Source organism: Anomaloglossus baeobatrachus, chromosome 2, assembly GCF_048569485.1.
Source record: "Anomaloglossus baeobatrachus isolate aAnoBae1 chromosome 2, aAnoBae1.hap1, whole genome shotgun sequence".
NCBI classification, from domain to species: domain Eukaryota; kingdom Metazoa; phylum Chordata; class Amphibia; order Anura; family Aromobatidae; genus Anomaloglossus; species Anomaloglossus baeobatrachus.
The window spans coordinates 230,648,528-230,675,615 of record NC_134354.1 but is presented as its reverse complement, the minus strand read 5'-3'; the positions used below and the strand labels follow the sequence as shown (position 1 = coordinate 230,675,615).

At 45.2% G+C, this 27,088-nt stretch overlaps 1 protein-coding gene across 3 annotated transcripts in view; it reads left to right on the top strand.

The window, feature by feature from the left end:
• Positions 1-870: 870 nt before the first annotated feature.
• Positions 871-27,088, top strand: part of BLACAT1 (BLACAT1 overlapping LEMD1 locus) — a 58,514-nt gene continuing 32,296 nt past the window's right edge. Inside the window, exons 1-3 of one of the 3 annotated variants that reach the window (XM_075333675.1) lie at positions 871-1,063; positions 1,861-2,039; positions 26,612-26,694. The gene's annotated coding sequence lies outside the window, so the exon portion shown is untranslated. Of the gene's footprint in view, positions 1,064-1,832; positions 2,040-26,611; positions 26,695-27,088 lie in introns of those variants that run through there. The other 2 variants (XM_075333677.1, XM_075333676.1) reach the window with 2 other exon arrangements.

The window sequence follows — 27,088 nt, the reverse complement described above, 5'->3', positions numbered from 1 at the left end:
ACTGCAACCAATCATAGGCGCCGAAAAGCAGGAAAGCAGGGAATAGGAGATTGATTAATGAGCGGCCGGCTTTTTCAAAAGAGGAAAAGCCACCGGAGTTTGAACAGCTGTGCAGCGCCGCGGCAGTGATCGGGGAACGGTAAGTAAGAGAGAGGGGGGGAACTGACCGACAGACTGTGAGAGGGGGACAGACAAGACAGAGAGAGACAGACCGACGGACTGAGGGAGATAGAATAAAAAAAAAAAAATGACCGACATCGCTAGTAAAAAGCACAAAACGTGCGTTTTGGACATCGGAGTGCCACACAAGGTTTTCATGTAAAATCTTTCATGTATTAATCTCAAAAAGTAACATACTCCAGCTCTATCTCACTATTGGGTATGTGCCCTTAACATTTCCGCCATGAAAATTCATTTTGGTGTCATTTTGGAAGGTTTTCTGGTGAGTCCGTAAAATGGCGTAAAACGTGGACAAAATTGTTCACAGCTGTGACTTTTGAGTGATAAATGCTTCAAGGGGTCTTCCCCATGCTGATGCCATGTCATTTGAGCACTCTTCTGAGACTTTTGTGACATTTTTAGGGTTTCTACATGCTGCCAGGGGGTCATTTCACAAAAATACTCGGGTCTCCCATAGGATAACATTGGGCTCGGTGCTCGGGCCGAGTACACAAGTATCTTGGGAGGCTCGGCCCGAGCTTCGAGCACCCGAGCTTTTTAGTACTCGCTCATCACTACTCAGTAGTGAATGGGTTAGTGGCATCTTTCCGAGGCTTCTCCACTGGGATGTATTGTGACATAGACCATCCACCCTCCTGCACTCCCCCTCTCCTATTACCTTCACTGCCCCCTCACTGCCTTCTAGTGCAAAAGGAAACCCACCCGTTCCTCACCTGCCTTCTCACTGCCCTCTCTCCTTATCTTTCTCTCTACCATCTACTGGTTATTCACATTATTCTGTCCAGCCCTCTCCGCTCTTCTCCTGTTTATATGTGGGTTTTCCTTAGTGAGGGATCCCAGAGCTGTGACATAGAGCTGTGAATCTGCGGAAAGCATCAGAAAGGTAAGGGCATCTCAGCATCTCTGCATCTATGGGGGAAGTGTGTGATTCTGAGCATGCAAAAGTCCCCATAACGTGTTACATCATGCATGTGTGTCCGAATACGCCTTGCCCACCATTTCACCTGAATATTGGTGTGCCGCCTATATATATATATATATATATATATATAAATATATATATGAGATAAATATAAATAAAATATATATATATATATATATATATATATATACTGTATATATATATATATATATATATATATATATATATATATGTGTACACACACACACACATGCAAACACTAAACTATATATTGTGCCTGTCGCCTCGGATTGTCATGTGGAGATTCTGAACATTTAGGTATATATATGAGTGTTAGGTCTACCAGGCAAGGCCTTATATAGCGTATCTTAAAATATATATTGTGTGCACACGCATTTGTGTCATAGTAATATACTACTATTCACATGTGCTAGACAGCCCCCCTAACACCATAACTCCTGAGAGTCACTGACACAACAACAAGCTCAAGTGAGAAGTAGTGTAAATTGGCTTCTTACCTCATACAGAAATCTCTAAAGACCTTGCATTCTCAACCTTGATTTTCGTCCTGGACTTAGAAATACTCACCCTTGTTTCCATCCTAAAAAAAAAAATTAGAAACCCCATACAGATCCCACCCTAATTCTGGTGTATGATCTTTTAGCCAATATTTGTTTGTGTTTTTTAGTGGAAGGTGGATGGGAAGTCATTACCATGTTGTTGGAGGGACCTGTGACATCTTTCTGTGATTCTTCTAGGTTCCCACCTTATTCAGCTTGCCCCCCTCGGCCCCTCCTTATAAGACAGGGGGGACCTCTGTTTTGTAAAATCGGATCAAGCGGAAGGGAGCACAACACAAGACATTCTGCAGCCACAGAGGGACAAAGAGAGAAAGGGGGGCAGACACAGACCTGGCAGAGCTTGACTACAGGAACCTGTAAGTATCATATTTAAGACATCATTACATTACAAGAAAAACAAAAATAGAGAAAGAGACATAGAGGGGAGTATAGATGTCTAATAATTGATGGAGTTTCCAGTGTATTGTTGTATCTTGTGGCAATGAAGGAGTAAAGCAGCAGATCAGAGAGTGAAATGCGCAGACCATCCTGCCGTCTCATAACACAGGGAAAGCACAAATGGAGGGAGAGAGAAATGAAGCGGTGATAGGGTAGCAAGTGAGCCTAAAAGATGGAGAATGTGTAAATGTGCAAAATCCAGACATGCAGGGACGAAGACAGAGGAGGGTAAAGGGTGATTATCCGTAAAGAAAGAAGACTGCATTTCCCTCTCTTTTTTCTTCACTAGGGTCTAAAGGCTATGAAATAGTTAAACCAATGTATCCCTCTGGGAGTACTACTGTGCTATGTACATTACACTCTATACCGTATGTCCAGAAGCTGTGCAAGCAAAATTTTGTTTTAGCTGGTCAGTACAAAATAATTACTCTAAATCACAAAGGAACAAGCTAAAATTATTTGGTGGAAAATAATAACAAAGACAATTGAGTCCATTGCGGTGAGCGCTAATAATAGGGGTCTTGGTAAGGGTTCAGAACAACCCAAGAGTGGCAGAAAAGCCAATGTATTGATGGTCAGAAAGGGAGGAGAGAAACAGGCTATAGTGTATGAAAGGGACGGGGATGCAGGTTAGGACAAGGGCTGTGGATTTACACTTCAAGTCAGAATATTCCTAATGTATTTTCAGTAATAATACCCTAATATTTCATAGACTCATAGAATGGTAGAGTTGGAAAGGACCTCAAGGTCCATCGGGTCCAACTCCCTGCGAGTGCATGTCGATAACAGAAATCTCATGGCCAGGATAAAGACATTTATGATTTGGACATCAGTGATGTTGAGTATTTTCATTTTTTTGTAGATGTAGTGAAGGAGGCAGTGAGTAGATTACTGTGGTCCAGGGGGTTACAAATTATCCAAGTGATTCCATGAAGATAGCCAAATAAAGAAAGTCCATTGCTTCAGTAATTCCTGGTGAAAGATCTCACCAGTCATACCACCTATACTTAGGCATGGGTTAACTTTGTCAAATTAGAGGTATGACGATTGTACCTCTTGGCGGAGACCCATCTGCATATGGAAGTAAACATACACACGTAAGATTACTTCATTACAAGTCTATGGAAATCTGATGTTGGATTCTATGGTTCACCCGATTAGGGAACAATCAATTTGGGTCCAACATAAAGAGCATACACAGCAATCCAATAATAAGTTTGCAGTTTTAGTGAAGCACCGTTGTCATCCCTTCTCTTCTTCTCTTGATAATAATCAGCAAATTGCAGCCTGTACAGTTGTTTCTCGCTATATCGCGGTTCACTGTATCTGTACTTTTTAAAAAATATATATCTAATTCTGCATCTCTGAATTTTCACTATATTGCGGGATTTTGTAGTGTACTGTACAGTACTGTATTTCAGCAGTGGATGAATATTGTACACAATGGAAATGCAGTACTGTATGCCGCTATCACTTGCGCAGGCTTGCCAAAGTGAGATTCTACATGGCACACTATTGGCTGAAGGAATGGACGCCGACCAACCACAGCATTGTGTTCTGTATCCTAAGTGCTGATTGGCTCCGTGACCATAGCATCGATCTGTTTACTCTCCCGCAAAGTGTTTAAGAGCATATGAAGTGTTTATAAGGCCTGTTCCACACGTCAGTGAAAAACACAGATGTTTTTCACTGATGTGTAAAAAACGCATATGTGGGTGCCTCCATATGCCATGATTCATGGCACACATGGGTTGTCCATGTGCAATCTGTGATACGTGATCCGCTATCCGTGATTGCACATGGAGATAAACTCACCTGTTCCCGCTCCTGCTTTCCGTGGTGCTGAATTTCGGCTTTGCTATGTTTCTAGCCAGCGCAGACCTCCGCTGCAGCTACTTTCGGGTCGGCTGTGCCTGCATACATGAATATGTATGCAGTCATGAGCCGGCTCTGAAGCAGCAGGCAGCTGAGGCCAGAGAGAAGCAGCGCTGGAGAAGGTGAGTTAAAAATGTTTTTTACTTTTAATGTCCATATTTTTCTGGTACGTGTTTCACGGATCACACTATAGTGTGGTCCGTGGGACATCAGTAATGCCAGAAAAAAAATGGACATGTCTCCGTGCGGCAATCACGGACATGCGTGTATGGAGCATGCAGACACGGCCAGTGAAAAATCACTGATGTGTGCGCAGACCCATTGATTATAATGGGTCTGCATATGTCCGTGATTCTGGTACGTGTGAAACAGGCCTAAGAGATTTGCAGTTTTTCAACTACCTGATACAAGCTACACTAATTTCAGAGGGTATGTCACCTACCTTTTTCACGATTGCTCACTAATAGTGTAGATGCAGCTTTAGGCCTTTAGATACTGTACAAAAATATAAACACAACACTTTTGCGCAAATTTTTCATGAGCTGAACTGAAAGATCTAAAGGTGGCTTTACACGCTACGACATGGCTAAAGCGATGTCATTGGGGGTCACGGAATTTGTGACGCACATCCGGCCGCATTAGCGATGTCGTTGCATGTGACACTTATTAGCGATTTTGAATCATTGCAAAAACATTCAAAATCGCTAATCGGTGACATCCCCCCTAATCTCAATTATCGTTGCTGCTGCAGTAACGATGTTGTTCCTCGTTTCTGCGGCAGCACACATCGCTATGTGTGACACCGCAGGATCGAGGAACATCTCCTTACCTGCATCCCACCAGCAATGAGGAAGGAAGGAGGTGGGCGGGATGTTCGTCCCGCTCATCTCCGCCCCTCTGCTTTGATTGGGCAGCCGCTTAGTGACATCGCAGTGACGCCGAACGCACCTCTCCCTTGAGGTAGGGATTGTTTGGCAGTCACAGTGACGTCGCAGAGCAGGTATGTGCATGTGACGCTGCCGTAGCAATAATGTTTGCTACGGCAGCGATCACCACATATCGTTACAACGACGGGGGCGAGTGTTATCGCGCTTGACATTGCTAGCAATTGCTAGAGATGTCGTAGCGTGTAAAGTGGCCCTAAGACTTTTTCTATATCCACAAAAGGCCTTTATCTCTCAAATATTATTCACGTCTAAATATGTGTTAGTGAGCACTTCTCCTTTGCTGACATAATCCACCTATCTCGCTGGTGTCGAAAATCAAGATGCTGATTAGACAGCATGATCATTACACAGGTGTGCCTTAGGCTGGCCACAATAAAAGGCCACTGTAATATGTGCAGTTTTACAGTATTGGAGGGGTCGGGTGGGGGGGGGGGGCGCAAAACACCAGTGTTTTTGCCAGTCTGCCCTGTACAGTGAAAACCGTGATTTATTGTTGAAGAGAACACCTCTCCAACATGCCAGATACCATTGAATGTGAGCATTTGTCCACTCAAGTTAAAACGACAATCTGCAGTCAGGTAGAGACCCCAATGAGGATGACGATCATGCAGATGAGCCTCCCGGAAACGGTTTCTGACAGTTTGTGCAGAAATTCTTTGGTTACGAAAGAATGTTGCTGCACCTGTCCGGGTCGCTGGTCTCAGACAATCTTGAGGATGTAGATGCTGGATGTTGACTCCCTGGGATACTGTGGTCACACGTGGTCTGCGGTTGTGAGGCCAGTTGGATGTGCTAAATTCAATGAAATGCCTTTAGAGATGGCTTATGGTAGAGAAATGAGCATTCAATCCACTGGCTGCAGCTCTGGTGGACACTCTTACAGTCAGCATGCTAATTACACACGCCCCCAAAACTTGCAATATCTGTGGCTTTGTGCTATGTGACAAAACTGCACAGTTTAGAGTGGCATTTTATTATGGCCAGCCTAAGGCACACCTGTGCAATAATCATGCTGTCCAATCAGCATCCTGATATGCCGCACCTGTGAGGTGGATGGATTATCTCGGCAAAATAGAAATGCTCACTAACACAGATTTAGACAAATGTGTGAACATTATTTGAGAGAAAAAGGCCTTTTGTATACATAGAAAACATCTGAGATCTTTGAGTTCAGCTCATGAAAAATGGGAACAAAAACAAGTGTTGTGTTTATATTTTTGCTCAGTATATACAGCATGTATATATATATATATATATATATATTTTTTTTTTTTTATTTAATATGCATGAATATATACCACCAACATATTCTCAGCTTTACAGCCATTGTCATCACTGTTCCCACTGTCACTCATAATCTATATATGTATAAAACACTCTTCTGTAAATTTGCTGCAAGCCTCTAGTAGACCCTGGATGTATTTATAGTATGGATCAAAGCAAAGAATATTGAATTTATATTTCCCTCAAAGCTAGTTTTCAGTAAGGCAGGAAATCTATATAGTCAAGAGGTATACACTGCAGATGAATGAAAATGATATATTATGTTACACAAGAAGTATTTACTGAGGATCTGAAGAAACCTTCCCCCGCCTTCCAGCAATATTAAATTACTACTGTGCATATAAGAAAAGATATGAGCTGGCACAAATATTACCACTTCTATATTTGAGATCTAGCATGTTTTTTTCCATTTGTGCCTCATTAAAAAAAATTCTTGTCTACATTTGAACCAATAAGAAACTAGTCAGAACAGAAAGGAAAACACAAACTAAGGGGTATTTTACAAGCTGCGACATCGCTGCCGATATATCGTTGGGGTCACGTCGTTAGTGACGCACATCCGGCGCCGGTTGCGACATCGCATCATGTAATACAAATGAGCGACGATCAACGATTGCAAAAACGTGCAAAATCGTTGCTCGTTGACACGTCGTTCATTTCCATAATATCGGTGCTGCTGCAGGTGCTGCATCGCTATGTGTGATGCCACTGGAACGACAAACATCTCCTTACCTCCGTCCACCGGAAAAGGAGGAAGGAAGGAGGTGGACAGGATGTTCCGGCCACTCATCTCCTCCCCTCCTTTTCTATTGGGCGGCGGTTCAGTGACGCTGCTGTGACGCTGAACGAACCGCCTCCTTAGAAAGGAGGCGGTTCGCCGGTCACAGCAACGTCGCAGAGCAGGTATGTGCGTGTGACGCTGCCATAGCGATAATGTTTGCTACGGCAGCGATCACCACATATCGTGCCACCGACGGGGGCGGGTGCTGTCGCACGCGACATCGCTAGCCAATGCTAGCGATGTCGCAGCGTGTAAAGCCCGCCTAAGGCCTCATTCAGATGTCCATGGTCTTTGTCAAACTGTAAAAAGATGGACCGATTTTCATCCGTGTTTGGTCCATGCATCAGTTATTACCATCATTGTTTTATCAGTGATTTTCATGTATTAAAAAAAATAGTTACATTGTAACTGTTTTGTACAATAAACTGCTAATCCAGGCCAGTACACGGTGTGTGCATAAAGGCGATCCATGTGCTGTCTGTGATTTTCATGGAATCATAGACTTCTATGGGCAATTTTGATTCATAACTCAGGTCAAAAGCAAATATTGCCCCATGATTTTTTTGCAGGTACATGGCCCACCAAAAAATACACATGTGAATAGCACTATATACTTTTATAGATACGTGACCAGCTCCATCAGCGGTGTGGGACCGCTATGGGAACGACAATGGCACCAAGTAGTTATGCAAATTTGTCCTTGTGAGAATTTGAGCATAAATAATCAGAATATGTCAATAACATTCTTATCTATAAATACTTGATGGATGATCTGTTGATTATCTGGAAGATAAGTCATGACAGTCTTAACAATGCTGAATGAAACACAATGCTCATATAACAGTTGTCTCCCAAGTCTCTATCTGTTATCACAACATATGTATATAAATATATTTTTAACATTGGTGACCATAAACCTTTATCTATTTTTCATGTATTTTTTTTATACAACTTTTATATTCTATTACTTTTTTTATCATTAGAACATATTTTTTACCAATATATTTTAGCATGCTTATCTATTTTACTCTAATTGCAATTTTATTCCTTTATTTGTTTTTGTACAAAAGTCAATATTGTGAATGAACCAATGGAAGAGGTAGTTAGTACAAATTGCAAAAAAGGAGTAAAAAAAAGAAAGTTAAAAAAAAAAAAAAAAAGTGTAAGGCTAAGGCACTTTGCGTCATCCTAGTTGCAGTTCAATATGCATCCTCTGGCAGAAATTGCTTTTGCCAAAGTTGGTTTTGACCACAAAATCGCGGTAAATACGCATGCGTTTTTACTGCGTTTTTAGCGCTTTTTACATGCTTTTCCAATGCGTTTAGACAGATGCGTTTTGAACATAAAGACACTGCTAAATAAAGTTTACACAGTCAAACACAATGAAAAAAAGGGAAAAAAGGAACACATATATAATTATTGAAATAATAACGAAAACAGTTATATTTCATATAATTATAGCGATTTTATACTATTTATCACTAAAATAGCAATAAATTAATATTTTTCGTTAATTTAATTGTCGGACTATGTGTGTGTGTGTAAAGGGACATATCATTCCATTATTTTGATATCAGAAAAGCATGCGTTTATGTAGTCCAAAACGCATGTTTTCTGCCCATAAAAAGCATGTAAAACGCTGGAATTTTGATGTTGCTTGCTTTTTACAACTTCTCATTGACTTCAATGTTCGCAAAATGCAGCCCAAATGGCAAAAACAATTGACATGCTGCTTCTTTGAATGCATGGTTTTTGCCACAAATTATGCAAATTAAACGCAGCGTTTGCAAACCCAAAGTGCGGACAAGAATTCCCCATTTTCCATAGACTATTATGGAAATTCAAAACGCATGCCTTTTTGCATGAAAACGCTGCAGTTCAAAACGCTGTGGAAATGCAGGTGAAAACGCAAAGTGCGGACATAGCCTAAAAGTAGTGAACAGAAAATTGAACTAGTGAAGGGTAGGGTAAGAAAAAGGGTTAAAAATACTGTTGGTTATCAGGTAGAGTCCCAATGTTTAGAGGGAAAAGGAAGCAGAGTAGGATTGTGAAAGGGACAAGGAGGAAATAGGAGATAAGGGAAAAATGGAGGAATGGTTCTGGTTGGGAGAGAGATGAAGAGGAGGATAAATAGATCTGAACTACAATGCTGTTGAAGTGATGGGCCAGGGGAGCCTCTGGCCTTGTAGTCGTGGCACTGGTGCTGAGGCAGACCCCTGGTTCCACCACTTCTTCAACTTCTGAGGCCGACTTAGGTGTGCAGTGTGCGGCGTCTTTTTCACCGGCCGATGCATAAAGAGTCTTCAGGCAAAAGTTGGAATGCATAAAAACTGACATTTATTCACACAGAAAAGTAACACTCCGGTCAGCAGAATCCGGCAGAATTGGTGGAGCTGTGGACAACCTGCCCAAACGCGCCCTCTGGTGGGGATATGCCCTAGATACTCCTCTTCTCCGGGCTCCCACTCTCCGGTCAAGCACACACTGGACCCACACCAGCGGAATAGACCCTGAGGTTGCGTCCACCTCCTTATCTCCGGTGTCCCCTGGTGTTCCGCTCACACACTCACACTTGCCGCTGCAGATGTTCACTGCCTGCTGTCCCGGATCCTTCTCCTCACACACACACAGCCCTCTCCTAGATATCCGGCCGACTCCTCCTTCCCCGGTGGCAACAGCCGTCCCACCCGGCCACTAGGGGGTGCCCTAACACATGCAATAATAAAATCAACACTTTTAATAATAACAATGCCGGGTACACTATGCTAAACTAGTAGGGGGTAGGCCCACCCACTACATGCCTCCCCTCTTAAAACCCGAGCCTCCCGGCAAGGCTCTTAACTATAAGCACATTAAAACATTAAAACAAAGAAACCTTTCAGGCCAGTCCATGTCAGCAGCGACACCAGTTCAGCGTCGCTCCCGGTCCTTGGGGCGCCAGAGGCGCGGCAGCGCTCCCGGTCTCTGAGTAGCGCCCGGAGGCTTCACCAGCGCTCCCGGTCTTACGATGGCGCCCGGAGACGCAACAGCGCTCCCGGTCTTAGCTGGGCGCCCGGAGGCTCAAAAAGCGCTCCCGGTCTTAGCTGAGCGGGCAACTGACCCGTAAAACTTCAACATAACTTCCGCCGGTTCAACAGCACCGGACTTAACAACAGGTGAAAGTGGAGACTTACTCTGGGGGCCAGGACCGCTTCCATTCCTCCGCTTGCGCCTGTATGTAGGCCCCCAGAGATTGTCCCGGCTGACGGCGGACCCGTCGGAAGGACAGCGGGGCGAAAGGCGGCTCTGCTGGCGTGGCTGCCTCGGCTACTGGCGGCGGCGAAGGCGTCGCTCCCCGGGGTGGTGCGTCCAAAACAATGACCGGTTGGTTGGTCACATGCTGACTCACAGTCACTACGGGAGAAATCTTCTCCGGGTCAGCAGGCGGTACAGACGTTGCTTCCGGAGCAGCGGTCACGGTACGCCGGGTGTGAGAGGGCTCGGAGGGGACCGGTCTGGCATGGCTCCGGCGCTGCTCTTGTTGCTCCTCCCACTCCAGCTCCTCTTGCCACTGAGCCGCTTCCCGGGCAGTTGGCATCCGGTTCACGGCAACGGCAAATAGACCGCGACTGCCTGCATCCGGCAGGAACTGCACCTTCTCACCCGGCCATAGGGTACGAAGCCGGGTGGGCAAGCCCTCCACATCCAGGTGGACCCGGTTGTAAAAGTAGTCGTCCCCTGTACTGCACTCGCGGATGAAGCCGTACCCCTCCTTCTGGTTAAATTTAACCACCACGCCGGTGGTAAACTGTAGAGCCAGCTCCTCTCCGCCCGGACCGGACAGCATCTCCCGGACAAGGGTTTCGGCCACCAGACGTTCCTGCACAGGGTCGGGCTTCGGGGACGGTGCTCTGGGGCGCGGCTCGGCGGGCGGGACGATTACCGGGTCCCAGATGAAGCCCCGGTGGTCCTTCTCCAGCCGCTCGGTGAACTCTTCAGCCGGCTCCATCGAGGAAACAGATGGTGTGGTGGCGCCAAGCTGCGGGGTCTCCCAAGGGAAGGGTGTAACCTCCGCTCGGCCTCCTGCTGGTGTAGCGTATGTCGCCTTCACCTCAGTGACGGTTCTTCCGGACTGGGCGTCCCAGGTGGTTTTCCACGACACTTTGTCAGGGCGCGTAGAACCTCCCGGTCCCACCGGAAGATCCACCATAGCTGCCTCACTGGCAGGGGCAAACCGGGGGCGGCCTCGGCCTAAGGTGATCAGGGCCATGGTTGTGGCCAATTCCTCCGGTTGTCCGAAAGCTGCCATCACGAATTGCTGGGTTTTGACTAGCGGTGGTGCCAAAGTGCAGACTGAGGGAGAAGGAGGCGGTCCTCTGTTTCCCGCTCTTAAACAGTATCCTCCCACAGCTTCACACAATATCTTGACCCCTCCGCGGCGGTACTTCTTTTTCTTCTTTATACCGCCCACTCTGTATGTCTTCAATGCCCTGGGACTGGCGCCTCCCCTCTTTGGGCGGAGTACTCTATGCCTCTTCCTCGGCACCGGCCAGCCCCAGGCTCTTCTTTCGGCGCCAACTTTTCGCGCCTTTTCTTCTTCTTGGGCCCGGTCCAACGCTACGGGCCCTATGGTTTCTTCACTCCAGTCAGACTCTTGTGCCTCAGGCACTACCTGGTCTTCAGCTCCCTGGGTCCCCGGCAGGGAACTCGGATCCTGCCGACTACGCCACTTGAAGTGATGGGCCAGGGGAGCCTCTGGCCTTGTAGTCGTGGCACTGGTGCTGAGGCAGACCCCTGGTTCCACCACTTCTTCAACTTCTGAGGCCGACTTAGGTGTGCAGTGTGCGGCGTCTTTTTCACCGGCCGATGCATAAAGAGTCTTCAGGCAAAAGTTGGAATGCATAAAAACTGACATTTATTCACACAGAAAAGTAACACTCCGGTCAGCAGAATCCGGCAGAATTGGTGGAGCTGTGGACAACCTGCCCAAACGCGCCCCCTGGTGGGGATATGCCCTAGATACTCCTCTTCTCCGGGCTCCCACTCTCCGGTCAAGCACACACTGGACCCACACCAGCGGAATAGACCCTGAGGTTGCGTCCACCTCCTTATCTCCGGTGTCCCCTGGTGTTCCGCTCACACACTCACACTTGCCGCTGCAGATGTTCACTGCCTGCTGTCCCGGATCCTTCTCCTCACACACACACAGCCCTCTCCTAGATATCCGGCCGACTCCTCCTTCCCCGGTGGCAACAGCCGTCCCACCCGGCCACTAGGGGGTGCCCTAACACATGCAATAATAAAATCAACACTTTTAATAATAACAATGCCGGGTACACTATGCTAAACTAGTAGGGGGTAGGCCCACCCACTACACTTTCAAAAAGGGTGATTCTGGTCCATTGCTGGGTAGAAGTATTGGTAGTGATGTAGAGTCGTTCGGGGGTTCAGCTGAGACCTGGAATTGTAGTTGAGTCACCAGCCGACGTGCTACATGAAAAAGGGATTGCATGTGGAATATAGGCAGTGGGGGGCACAGTCTCAGGCGTTGCTGTTCCACTACCTTTGTGAACCATCCTTGTCCCTATAAATCAATGACAGACGCTGTGCTTTCTTCCAACACTTGAACTTTACTACAGGTCACAACTTCAGACACAACTTCTTCCCCATAACGGAGGCACAATTCTCTTCAGGACAGGACATACATTTCCATATCATTTTCATCCTTCTGGTTGTCACAGAGTCCCACCGGCTTCCTGGAGCACCGGCCCTTCATACTGTGGGTTTGAACATTCTGGCTATGGTGATTCCCACTTCAGGAGTCGCTAAAATCTGTGGTCAGGGTGGCTGCCCCTAAAGGCTCAGTCACACACAACGACTTACCAGCGATCCCGAAAACGATGCGACCTGATAGGGATCGCAGGTAAGTCGCTGGAAGGTCACAGGTGAGATGTCACACAGTCAGATCTTACCAGCGATGCAGGAACGATACAGGTCGCAGTAGCGACCTGTATGACGATCTCAGCAGTTACTGTGACCCTGTCACACAGCGTCAAACACAGCGATGTGTCCTGCCCAGCAGGACATCGCCTTTGAAGAAAATGGCCTGGACCATTCTGCAACGACTAGAGATCTCAAAGCAGGGGCCTGATCACTGGTAGATGTCACACATAACAAGATCGCTAACGGGATCGCTACTGCGTCACAGAAACCGTGACTCAGCTGCGATCTCGCTAGCGATCTCGATATGTGTGACGATACCTTAAGACTTAGCACCATGCTTTCTGCGTACTGTGCACTTTCCGCCTTCCCACTTAGCCGCAGAAGTGCTCTATTCTCTCTCCCAGGATCCGCTCTGTCTGCACACCTTCCTCTTCTTCCCAATACCTGTTCTTTTTCCTCCCCTCCTCCTTTTTCTGTCACCGTGGGTCGGGCTAGCTCTCTTGCCCTAGCAACCCCACCATTATCCCTTTATGCCTGACACTACTACCCTCTAACTAGGGGATTGCAGCGCCATCTTGTGGTAGCTGGCGGGACTGTGACATACTCATTACAATCTACTCATTGTTTCATAAGACATAAGACCAATAACACATTAATACCAGGCACAATATAAAAGCACACAGTGTAAGATCACAGGTCTTCAGAGAGGCTTGCAAGGGTCAGGTCACCCCTTACATTGAGAGGAAGAAGTGATATTTTGTCAAATGCAGTGTTTAAATATGTGAAGAGGAGAATATGGACAATATATGAGTTAGGCATGAAGTAGAGTAAAAAATAAATACATAAATGATATAGGACCGTTGTTTAATAGAGGAGTAAAAGATAAAGAAAATAGAACTTGTGATGGGATAAAAACAAGAATTAATCTCGGAATACAGACCGTTACATGGACGTAAGAGTAGTAAAATTACATTTGACATATATTCACTTTCCCACCTAATTATATACTTGTTTTCCATTACTGAGTATTATTTTTTTTTTTCAATTTCTGTACCCACCCCTAAAGGAAAAGTCAACATGTAACTTGGCACCCTCTTAAGGCTTTAAAACCCCTCTGTCCTTGTGACCCCCTTTTTTTTTTAGTTTTTGTCACGTGAAAAAGGCACCAATATGAGGTTGAAATGCGGTTTCTGTATAGCACAACCCTCATTGAACTACCTTACAGCAAGAGACTCTTCCATTAACACAGCCTATCTTCAAAGTGATTTTATACTCTATATGGAGATCCAAGTAACGAAAAAAAACAAAAAAGAGGTATCCAACAATCCAAAAATCAGGTAAAATGACAAAATTTATTGTACAAGTTAAAATCCATGATGAACGGAAACAAGAATTAGTTAAAATCCATAAACTGATGACGCGTTTCGGATCATAGGAGATTCTTAGTTATATCTATGATCCAAAACGTGTCATCTGTTTATGGATTTTATCTAATTCTTTTCTCTATTCATCATGGATTTTAACTTGCCCAATATATTTTGTCGTTTTACCTGATTTTTGGATTGCTGGATATCTTTTTTTTCTCGTTACTTGGATCTTGCTTCTTCCGGTGACTAGCTGGAGCACATTTCCATGCAATCTCTTACCTCCCTGGTTGGATCTACACACCAATAGTGGACTGGCTGATACGTATTGCTGTTTTTCTCTATATGTAGAACATCACAGATATACAGATTCACAGATAGAACATATACAAGATTCATGGACGCCTGAGTGAGGTCTTAGAGAGTCATTGGGCAAGTGACTGTTGAGACATGGAAACAAGAAGAAATAGAAGACTGGTTGTCACTGGCAGCATACGTTTTTTTTTCTTGCTCTTTTTGCCAGTTAGCTATTTTCTTTCACCAAAAGTAGTGATCAGTAACGGACAGAAAGTGTAACACAACCTTTTGTTTGGATGACAGCATTGGACATTCTATACAATTAAAACAATACAGCAGCACTGTGTAAGCCCTGAGAGGCAGGCAAGCATGAACATTGTGAGATCCCTTGGTAATATAACAGGCTACTGGAGAATGGACACTTGATACATCAATGGTCGTTAGGATACTGATTATATATGTATGTAGGGACAGGGCTTTATATTTATGTACTGGACATTGAGCTTATATTAAATGTTATACCAATTACAGGGGCACTCATTTAGTTGATTGTATTTTGGCATTGTTTGCTGAGCAATTTGCATGTATTAAGGGTTTGTCTGGGTTCAAAAAAATTGGCCAAAGGAAAAAATGCCATAAAATAATAAGTTTTATTTCCCTTTCTGTTTCAGCAGTCCCCTACTGTCTATTATAACTGTGCTGCTGTGATGGCATTATGTCGACTCATGCAAAAAATGCCGGCAATAACTGGCCTTAGCTGTGAGACTGAAGGCATAAATTACAGCCCAAACCTATACAAGACCACAGCTGCCATAGATTCCACTTTCTGGAGCATTGGACAGATAGAGTGTGATCCGTCTAATTTTCCTAACACACTTTACATTAAAATGGGTTTTCACGCTCAAGAAAAACTTCCTCAGGCCACATATTGCCAAACTGTGACAGACTGCAGTTTGCATACTGTCAGGATTCCCCTCTAATTCCAGCACGAGTGGGTGGTCACGTAACCAGAAGTTTACCAGAAGTTTGCATTTGGATATCTGCTACTATCAGGATTCCTATCTATGCCCAGCATTATTGGGCAGTCATAGATCGCATTCTTGCTGTCATGTGATAAATCACTTGCGCTGGGAATATAGAGGAACACTAAGGCTATGTGCGCACTTTTCGTCGTTCTAGTTGCAGTTCAAAACGCACCCTCTGGCAGTAATTGCTTTTGACCACAAAATAGCGCTAAAAACGCATGCGTATTTACCGCATTTTAGCCGCGTTTTTTGCGCTTTTTACATGCTTTTCCATTGCGTTTTGAAAGATGCGTTTTGAACATAAAGACACTGCTAAATAAAGTTTAAATAGTCAAACACAATGAAAAAAGGGGGAAAAAAAGGAACACATATAATTATTGAAATGATAAAGAAAATAGTTATATTTCTTATAATTATAGCAGTTTTATACTATTTAGCGGTAAAATAGCATTACATTTATATTTTTCATTATTTTAATTGTCGGACTATGTGTGTGTGTGTGTGTGGGACATATTAATCCATTATTGGAATGTCAGAAAAGCTTGCGATTTGGAATTCCAAAACGCATTCTTTCTGCAGCTAAAAAGCAGGTAAAACGCTGGAATTTTGATGTAGAATGCTTTTTGCTATTTCTCATTGACTTCAATGTTAGCAAAACGCTGCAGAAATGGCAAAAACAATTGACATGCTGCTTCTTTGAATACATGTTTTTTGCCACAAATTATGCAAATTAAACGCTGCGTTTGGAAACGCAAAGTGCGGACTAGAAATCAACATTTTCCATAGACTTTGCTGGAAAATCAAAAAGCATGCATTTTGTTATAAAAACACTGCAGTTCAAAACGGACCTAAAAAGCAGCTGAAACGCAGGTGGAAACGGAAAGTGCGGACACAGCCTAACTGTGTGCTCATTGCACACTGTCATGATTTACTATTCTCCGGTCACATAAATTTGTCTTGAGCCCAAAAAATCCCCTTGAGGGTATGTGCTCATGACGTCATTTTGAGTTGGGCAAACCAGCTGAGTTTTTCAAAAAGATCAGGCAGGAAACACTAGCATTTCTTTCCTGAAATGTCCTTTGTATTGTTTATTAGTTTCCTAAGCGCTTTATTGATGTTTTGGGGGATTTTTGGGGAATTTTCCTATCGCTTCTTTTTCTTGTATTTTCAGATAATTAAAAAAAAAAAAACAACTTAATTGAATAATAAAGAAACCACTAGCAATTTTTGAAGTGAAGAAGCTTGCAAAATGCTCAAAAAGACACCTGTGCATCTTTTGGGTGTCTTTGGATCCTCCCCATTGATTTGCAATGTAAGGGTATGTGCGCACGTTGCTTTTTACCTGCTTTTTACCTGCTTTTTTGCTGCTTTTTCTTCTGCGCTGTTTAATGCCAAAATGGATGTGTTCTTCTATTCAAGCAAAGTCTATGGGAATTTGGGTTTCTTGTTCACACTATGTTGTTCAAAATGCTGCCTTTTTGTGGCAGAACTTTGGTCAAAAACTCAGCTTTGCAGTGCAAAACCCAAATGGCAAAAACAATTGACATGTTGCTTCTTTGAAAAGCTGAGTTTTTGACCAAAGTTCTGCCACAAAAAGGCAGCATTTTGAACAACATAGTGTGAACAAGAAACCCAAATTCCCATAGACTTTGCTTGAATAGAAGAACACATCCATTTTGGCATTAAACAGCGCAGAAGAAAAAGCAGCAAAAAAGCAGGTAAAAAGCAACGTGCGCACATACCCTAAAGTACAATATATAGCACCAGAGGAATGGTTAGCTCTCTTCTTTAACCACTTGGCACCTTTGGAAAGCGGAGTGGTTTAAAATACACTCAAAAGCTTGAACACATTAACAGAAAGTTGTTTTTACATAAAAAAAAAAGCATGTGTTCATTCTTTTGAGCATTGTCTGTGTGCTTGTTCAGGCAGTTTTTAGAACGGAATCCACCTGAAAAAGATGCCATAAGACTGCTGCTTGAAATGTTGTTCTTAAAAGGTGTTCTCCCCTTTCAGAAATCTTTGACATACACTGAGTTCTTAAAAAAATAAAAAAAACACTCATGTGAGCATGGCAGCTCTTCTAAAAGCTAATTGGAAGGGGTGCTACGCTAATAGTCGGATCTGCACGGATTTAAATTATCTGTCTTATCCGTAGGCCTTGTGCATAAGAATGCATTTTCGGTGCGCGTGCCCTCCGTTAAAAATTCGTATTGCATTTGGATCAATGTTATTCAACGAGGCATTGCAGATGAACAATTTTATTCACTGATTGGATTTGTGTGTGAAATAAAGTGGCTGCAGGCACAATTTTTCTCTGGAAATTGGATGAGACTCATCAATCCAAGTCTATAAGTGCAAGAAAAAAAATCAGATTACACAGTATAGCATCCGATTTTCACAGATACGTTGGATGCATAGGAAACTGTAAATGGTCCTGTAAATGATTAATATCTGCTATAAAAAAAAACTGATTACATATGGGAAAAAAATTGTCCCACGTTTCTGGATGAAAATTTTAATGACTTTTCTATATAGTTGTGTGAACCTAAGCTTAGGATAAGCAATTGATATTTGAAGTTGGATAACCCCTTTAAGGCCCACAGGTTTTTGGTACTTGTGGCGTCTGTTTTAACTCAGGGACATGGGTCCATAAAAGTCAATGGGTCCGTGAAAAATACCGTACATACCACACACGGTAATATCCATTTCACATTTGACTAGATAGATAGTAACCATTTAAATAAATTAAAAAACGATATTGGGTCGCCCCCAATTTATGATAACCAGAAAAGGTAAAGCAGACAGCTGTGTGCTGATATTATCAGGCTGTGCAGGTCTATGGTTATTGGGTCCTTCCCAGCCTAACAATACCATCCTGCAGCTGCCTAAGAAGTGGACCATCAGAAATGCTCTTATTCTGGCTCTTCACCTCCGTTCTCTCCAATTTTGTGGTGCTGAAGCAATCGTGGTAGTGTTTTTTTGGCTTGATGTTAGCTGTGTAATGTCCAAAAAAACAGCTGGCGTCAAGCCCTAGTGTTAGTAATTGAGATGTGTTTATCAGACACCCCCTATCACTAACAGAGTAATAACAGAAAAAAAGACACACACAAATATCCAGTGCACAATAATTTGTTAAAATAAACACTCCTCAAAACCATTCCTTGTTCCCCACTTTACAAAAAAAAATATAATCCACACAGGTCTGCCGTAGTCCAGGGAATCCATCTTAGTCCACAAATGGATTTCATTTAATTATTTATATGGTTATGTCACGCTCCCGGTGTCCCAGCACCGCTCCTTACCCACTGATCCGGTCGCACCATCCAGGCACTGCTCTGTACCCACTGATCCAGTCTCACCATCACACCACTGCTCCTTGCTCACTGGTCCAGTCCATGCGTCCACCGGTCACGCCTGCCGCTCCCGCTCTTGCTCCCCTGAGTCCTGTTCCAGGTCTCAGGAGTCTGACTCTGACTGATGCCTCTGTATAGGACCAGGCCGCGCCCACTCACCTGGTCTTATAGGCCCAGCACTGCTGCAACAGGAAATGACCTAAGGCTGTGATGGGTATATAAGACTGGCCTTTCCATGTGGGTGAGGCCTGATCATCGCTTGTGTTTCTTTGCTTTGTCTTGTGATGTAGGTGCTCAGGTCCTTTTGTCCCTGTTTCCTGTATTACTGCCTTAAAGTATGCTGTGACCCTAGTGACCTGGTCCTGTCTTTGCTTCCTGATACTTGCACCTGTTACTGTACTGTCCTATGGGACTCCATGACCCTGGTGACCTGGTTCTTCCTGTTCCTGCCACGCTAGTGCTCCAGCTACCGTGTACCCTGCCCTCCAGGTGGGGTGCTCGGTCCAGTGGATCCACCTCCTGGGCCTACCAGTCCTCCCCGGCCCTCACAGGTTAATAGCTGTATTATCTATCTATCTTTCGGTCTATCGATCTATGTCTTTTAAAGGGAACCGGTCACCAGATTTTAGCTTTCTAAACTAAAACTAGCACCTTAAGTAGCGCCTGTGCTGCATTCTATAAAGGTGCATGTTACTCCCTGCCCCCCCCCCATGTAGACCCCCTCCATAAAATCTCCCGATCTCTATGTAAATTGTCTGGTCCAATAGGTGTCCTAATCTGCGCCTCCTGTACTTGCTTTTGCCCTCCTCCTGTGCTGATTGACTTGTATGACATTTAGGATGACATCCATGTAGGTGAGTAAAATCTCCATATTCCCAGCTCACGCAGGCGCACTTCGCTCTGACCTGTTGTGGGCAGAGCCGAAAACATAGGTGTGCCTGTGAGTTTTCTGTGCAGTTGTGAGAGTTTGCCCGGCGATGGGGATGAAGCGGGTGACGCCATCCACATCAACGGGCAAAAATCTCGTGCCTGCACAGAGAACTCTCCTGTTCACGCAGGCGCACCTATGTTTTTGGTTCAGAGCAAAGTGCGCCTATGCAAGCTGGGAATATGGAGATTTTGCCAAACTATGTGGATAGTGTCCGAGGCGTCATCTACGTCAATCAGCACAGGAGGAGGATGAAAGGAAATACAGGAGGCACAGATTAGTATGCCTATTGGATCGGACAATTTACATATGTACCGCCCTGCACTCGGCTGCAGCCGAGCCGCTCGGATCCGGGCTCGTTGGTGGGTGGCTCGAGTGCCTCCGGACCCGGGGTCACTTCGCTCTGAAAGGATACTGGCGCTACGTAGGGGGGTGGTAGGTAGGTGTACGGCCGGAGCCGTGTTTCAGTTCGTGATGCCACCCATGGGATGTGGTGAAGGTGTAGACACCACCGCTGCAGTTACGTGGCACCCAGGGGAGATGGTTATGCAGCAAGATGTTAACCCTTCCGTGGCAGGGATGATGGCCCCGAGACCCGTTGGTGAGTAGTATCTGGGTGGTGTGCGGCTGGATGGCACTGTGGTACTCACTGTTATTGACACACACAAGTCTCTGGTAAACAAAGTTGATGGTGGTCGGTGCCCGCAGCTGGCTGCGTCTGGTCCCCCACCCGGTTCGGTGGTCTTTGCCTTTCTCCTGCACCGTGTAGTGTATGTGGAGGCTGCCTGCGCTTCAGCGACGGGAGTCCGCTCCCCGGCTGTAGGTATGTCGGGAAAGCCCGTTTGCCCGCAGACGCTGGCCCGTGGGATCTCTCTGCCTGTGCAGTGGCTTTCTATCCCCCTCGGTGGGCTGCTGTCTTCAGTCGGGACTTGGGTGGGAGAGGACCTATAGTCCAGACCTCAATCAGTGAATTAACTCAGTCCAGTGGCTTCTGGACCTCATTTCAGGGTCTGAGTACCCCTCTGTGTACTCTGGTTTCCAGTCGGTTCCCCGGGTCGGTACCGGTGGGCCACTACCCTGTCCCGGTCCACCACGGTTCCACCGAGCCGTCTTCCCGGCTCCTGCAGGCTAGGCCACCGTATGCCTCCTAGCCAAGGTGTGCGGGCTACGACCCTCACACCTGTCAGTCTCCTGCAGACCTGCTACACAGGCCTGCTTCCACTCCACTCACTGACTGCCCTTGACTTAGACTGCCCTTGACTTAGACTGCCCTTGACTTAGACTGCCCTTGACTTAGACTGCCCTTGACTTAGACTGCCCTTGACTTAGACTGCCCTTGACTTAGACTGCCCTTGACTTAGACTGCCCTTGACTTAGACTGCCCTTGACTTAGACTGCCCTTGACTTAGACTGCCCTTGACTTAGACTGCCCTTGACTTAGACTGCCCTTGACTTAGACTGCCCTTGACTTAGACTGCCCTTGACTTAGACTGCCCTTGACTTAGACTGCCCTTGACTTAGACTGCCCTTGACTTAGACTGCCCTTGACTTAGACTGCCCTTGACTTAGACTGCCCTTGACTTAGACTGCCCTTGACTTAGACTGCCCTTGACTTTGACTTAGACTGCCCTTGACTTTGACTTAGACTGCCCTTGACTTAGACTGACTGTGTTTCCTGCCTCAGGCCCTCTGAACTCCTCGGTGGGCGTGGCCAACCACCTGGCTCCGTCCCCTGGTGTGTCCATTAAGCTCTGATAGAAGTGACTAGGGTTTATGTGTTTGGCTGATGTTGCCTAATGTGGGACTGGTGTTGTGCGGGGCGCTATCTGTGACTACCTGGCTAGTCCAGGGCGTCACACATACAGGTTGGGATATTTTATAAAAGTATTTTTGGGGTCTACAGGGGGTCAGGGGGTAATCTTTATAGAATGCAGCACAGGCTCTGTTTAAGGTGCTAGTTTTAGTTTAGAAGGTAAAAATTCCGTGACAGGTTCCCGTTAACACATAAAAATCATTCATTTCAGTGTCATGCGTTTTTTTCGGTACGTGTCACACAGACGTCACACACACATATGCATGGATGGCACACAGATGATACATGGATGGTACACACAGGTGACATGGCCGCACACACAGATGGTCAGAGCAGAATGTGCCACATTTTTGAGCGCATGTGAGAAGGGGGCCTAAGACGGTGGGGTAGGGCTTCTACTCAATTGAGTTGTTTTTAAGTCTGATTTGGTACTTATGTAGTAGTACATTATTAACCCTTTATCTTTGAGACAGATTTTTCTGTTTGTAAAAAAAAAACATGTCACCTACAACAAGGAAACTAGATCTTTGCAATCCTAGTTTTATGTTGATTTCTCTGTACAAATAAACAAAAAAAACATGGTTCCAATGGTTACACCTTAATGGCCTTTGATATACATTTTCTTCACCAATCACATGCATGGAGCATGCTCAGGAGCTGAGCCCATTCAATGCTGAGCAGCTGCTAGCTGTGTTACACAGCCGACATCTCCCTGTGACAGCAGTGAACAGTGCTCGCTTTCATTGCTGTTATGTAACCATTTATATGCCATTCAATCCTTGCTCATGCGTCAGCTTCCATGACACAATTGCCTACTTGCCTGCTGAAGGTTCCAATAGCTGCCATCATAGTCCTCCTATGAAGCCAAGACAGTATATTGTACAAACGATCAAATTATTGTAAGTTCAAATTCCCTAGTGGGACTAAAATAAAAAAAGTTTTAACAAAAGCAAATTATACATAAAAGTTTAAACCACCTCACTACATTTCAGAGTGCAAAAAACAAGCCCTCACACCGACCCACCAACAGAAGCAGCAATGGTGGGATTCGCCTCACTTGTAATTTTCCTCCTGTTTTTCAGTACATTAAGAATGGTGTCATTCAAAACTACACAATTCATTGCGTCCACACTTTTTCTCCAGTATATAGATTTCTGCTGACCTATTGACTGGGTTAGAATAATGAATGCAGGTGCTTTAAATTGTTCCTTGGAAATTTATACAGAGAAGTCTTCCAAAGATTGATCTAACGCATATTGTAGTATGTCTTTCCTCTGGCAACTATTTCATCTTACTTTCTGGACTGTTGGCAGAACCTTCATCAAATACCGTAGGTTACGCTGGGTAAAAGTTGGCTTGATTAGCAGATTTTATTGGAGAGATTCAGGATTTTAGCAGAATATCTAAGGCTGCTTTCACACATCCGTTTTTTGCCATCAGGCATAATCCTGCTTGTGCCTGATGCAACAGATCCATGCAGAATGTGCGCCGGATCAAGCAAAAATCGAATCAGTTTTTTTTCTTTTTCATTCCAAAGGGAGAGAGAGAGAGACCCCATCATCACTGCACGCACCGGCACTACCGCCCCCATCATCACTGCACACATCGGCACTACTGCCCACATCATCACCGCACACACCCCGGCACTACCACCCCCATCAGCACTGCGCACATGCAGGCACTACCGCCCCCATCATCACCGCACACATGCAGGCACTACCGCCCCCCCATCATCACTGCACACACACCGGCACTACCGCCCCCATCATCACCGTACACAGGCAGGCACTACCCTCCCATCACCACTGCACACACGCAGGCACTACCGCCCCCATCATCACCGCACACACACCTGCACTACCACCCCCATCATCACCGCACACAGGCAGGCACTACTGCCCCCATCATCACCACACACACGCAGTCACTACCACCCCATCATCACTGCACACACGCAGGCACTACCGCCCCCATCATCAGCGCACACACGCAGGCACTACCACCCCCTTCATCACCGCACACACACAGGCACTACAGCCCACATCATCACCACACACACACCAGCACTACCGTCCCCATCATCAGCGCACAAATGCAGCCACTACCGCCCCCATCATCACCACACACACACAGGCACTACCGCACCACCATCATCACCACACACACACCAGCATTACCTGAGTGACGTCACCGCTGACAGCGTGACTCCCTTCAGTTGCTCTGTGGAGCTCACAGGAGCGGCGGTGTTCTACGGCCGCTCCTGTCAGCTTCTGATGTATCAGAGCTGAAAGCGTCGTGGGACTTCATGTGGATTACGTCGGACCTGGAGGGGTATTTAGGGATTAATAAAGTGGGGAAAGAGTATGTTTTTTTGTCTTTTATTTCAAATAAAGGATTTTTTGGTGCTTGTGTTTAACTACTTTCACTTGTCTCATTGACTTAGGACTTAGTGGCAGCTATGGGCTGCCATTAACTCCTTATTACCCCGATGGCCACCGCACCAGGGCAATTCGGGAAGAGCTGAGTAAAGTCCCGTGACTGTTGCATCTAATGGATTCGGCAATTCCGGGCGGCTGCTGGCTGATATTTTTAGGCTGGAGGGCTCACTATAACGTGGGGCTCCCCATCCTGAGAATACCAGCCCCCAACTGTGTGGCTTTATCTTGGCTGGTATCAAAATTGGGGGGACCGCACATCGTTTATTTTTTATTATTTTTTTATTTATTTTACTGCAAGATATAGACCCACCCAACGGCGGCTGTGATTGGTTGTAGTGAAACAGCTGTCACTCAGCGTGGGGGAGTGTCTGACTGCAACCAATCATAGGCGCCGATGGGCGTTAGGCAGTGAATACTAGATGGAATAATGAGTGGCCGGCATTTTCAAAAGCAGGAAAAGCCGCCAGGGCAGTGTGACAGCCGTGCAGCACCACGCCGGTGATCGGTGAGTTTAGGGAGGGAGGGAGAGACGACCGACAGAGAGAGACCAACCGACCGACAGAGAGAGGCCGACCGACAGAAACCGACCGACAGAAAGAGACCGACCGACAGAGAGAGAGACGTATTGACTGACCAACACATTGACAGAGAGAGAGAGAGACTATTTACACAACGTCTGGGCATGCCCAGAAACAAAAAACGGAATCGTTGGTTTCCGGAATATGCCGGATGACGCCGAATCAGGCGCCCATAGGCTTCCATTAGACAACATGCCGTATGGCGTCGGATTCGGTGTGGTCCGTTTTTTTGCCGGAGACAAAAAACGCTGCATGCTGCATCCTTTTCGGCAGCCGGACGAAGAAATTTTGCCGGATCCAGTGGACGCCGCATGCAACGCAAGGCCATCTGGCACAATCCGGCGCTAATACAAGTCTATGGCGGAAAGAACGGATCCAACAGCAATATCCGTTCTTTCCAGTTTTTACCGGATTGTGCCGGACGGCGAAAAACGGATGTGTGAAAACAGCCTAAGTTGTGCACTAAAAAACAAAATGGTAGGGCTCTTTGGTACCATAGACATGCATGCAGAATCACATTAATTGTATTCAAGTTTATACAAATACACATACATTATATTTAGAAATTCTGTGCATATAAAAGTACACACACTTACATAATATTATCATACCTGTTTGTTAGGCCCTGTTCACACTGTGTTTTGGTTTTTTTTCCCCAGCGTGTTGGGTGTTCCTTCTGAATCCTCATTAGAGTGGGACTCGAATGGATTCAGACGGATCACCGTTGTGGCCATACACCAAAATGATACAAATGAAGTTTAAATTAACTGAATATGTGCCTTTTTTACAGGTAGCCACAGAAATGTTGCTGAGGAATAGCCATGTCACTTCTTTAATAAGCCCAAAAAGTCTGATCATATGCATGGCCAGTAGTTTTGACATTGCAGTGCATATTTTCTTTCTTGTTCGAATTTTCAAAAGGGATCTGTCAGCAGGTTTTTGCTACCTCTTGTGAGAGCTGCATAATGTAGGAAAAGAAATCCTGATTCCAACGCTGTATCACTTAGTTTACCAGGTGCAGCAGTATTGTGACAGAGTTTTTAGATGAAGCATGTAGCAGAGCTTAGAGAGCTAACTCCGCCCACTCCACAGCTCTCTGAACACATTGTCTATTGATAGTGAGCTCCTTATCAAAAGAGTTGGCATGGTCAGACAACTTGGCATTAGGTGGTTAGTCCTAGCAATGATAATCTCTCAGTGATAAAACCTTCATTGTAAGTAAACAACAGCACACAGCTTAATAAATGACACATCTGTGTTTCAGCCCTTATCTCATGCTGTGTGAAGATTACATAGCAAAAATCTGCTAACAGATTTCATTTAAATGCTATTTCAGCAGGATTTCAGGAGGAGTCCGCCTAAAAAAGACATTGTGAGCACGTAAACATAAAAGGAACCTGTCAGGTCAGATAATACTATAAAATTGAAGATATGGTGTTAATCTGCAGATTACTATTGTTATGAAGGTGCTCGGTAACAATATTTAAGATACTTTTGGGAAAAAAAGAAGTTTGTACCACTGGATTTCACTCTCACAAGTATGCTGGCATGGCTTCAGTCACCACTCACTATACTATGCGCAGTGGCTGTTAGCAAAACCTGACACTTTGACTGGCAATCGACTCAGCAGTGCATCAGTGCACAGCCAGCTGTCAATCAAAGTGCTGGAGCGTGCTTACAGCCACCGTACATATAGTATAATGAGCAGTGACTGAAGCTGCACCTGAATGACTGACATTGACCGGGCACCTTCGTAATGATATTAATGTGCAAATTAATATATCTGCAGGTTAATAGCATTATTGGGCTTGGGTTCCCTTTAAACTTATGTCACCCTGCTCCTATGATGAGCAATGATTTTCTTATCCCTTTTCTTCCCCACAGTCTGCATCCTAGGGCAGATGACGCAATGAAATTATGTCCTCACGCCATATGAAATCCTCTGTGTGCTCCAGACCCCTGGCAGGGTAAGTAGCAGAGCAGGGAGCCAATGACTCTCTGATCCACCATTGCTTTCAATTGATTCCCTATTGCAAGGACACACACAAACAGTTGAAATTGCTATTTGTCAGGGAGACTTGACATCTCAGATGGGAATCTGGAACATTTTCCCTATTTCAGGGAAACTCCCAGATGTTTTGGAAAAGTTGGGAAGTAAGAGTTATCTTGTGATATCATCTCAAAGATAAATATAATTTGATTGTGTTAGTGAAATCTAAGAGTATGGACTACCACTGATTTAAAAACAGGCCCATAGACCTCTATGGAGATTTAAGAGTCACTCTACCCCCCATAGTAAATGCTACTGTACATTTCTAATGTATAGTCACTATACCTAATGGCCTCCTTTTCTTTTCATGT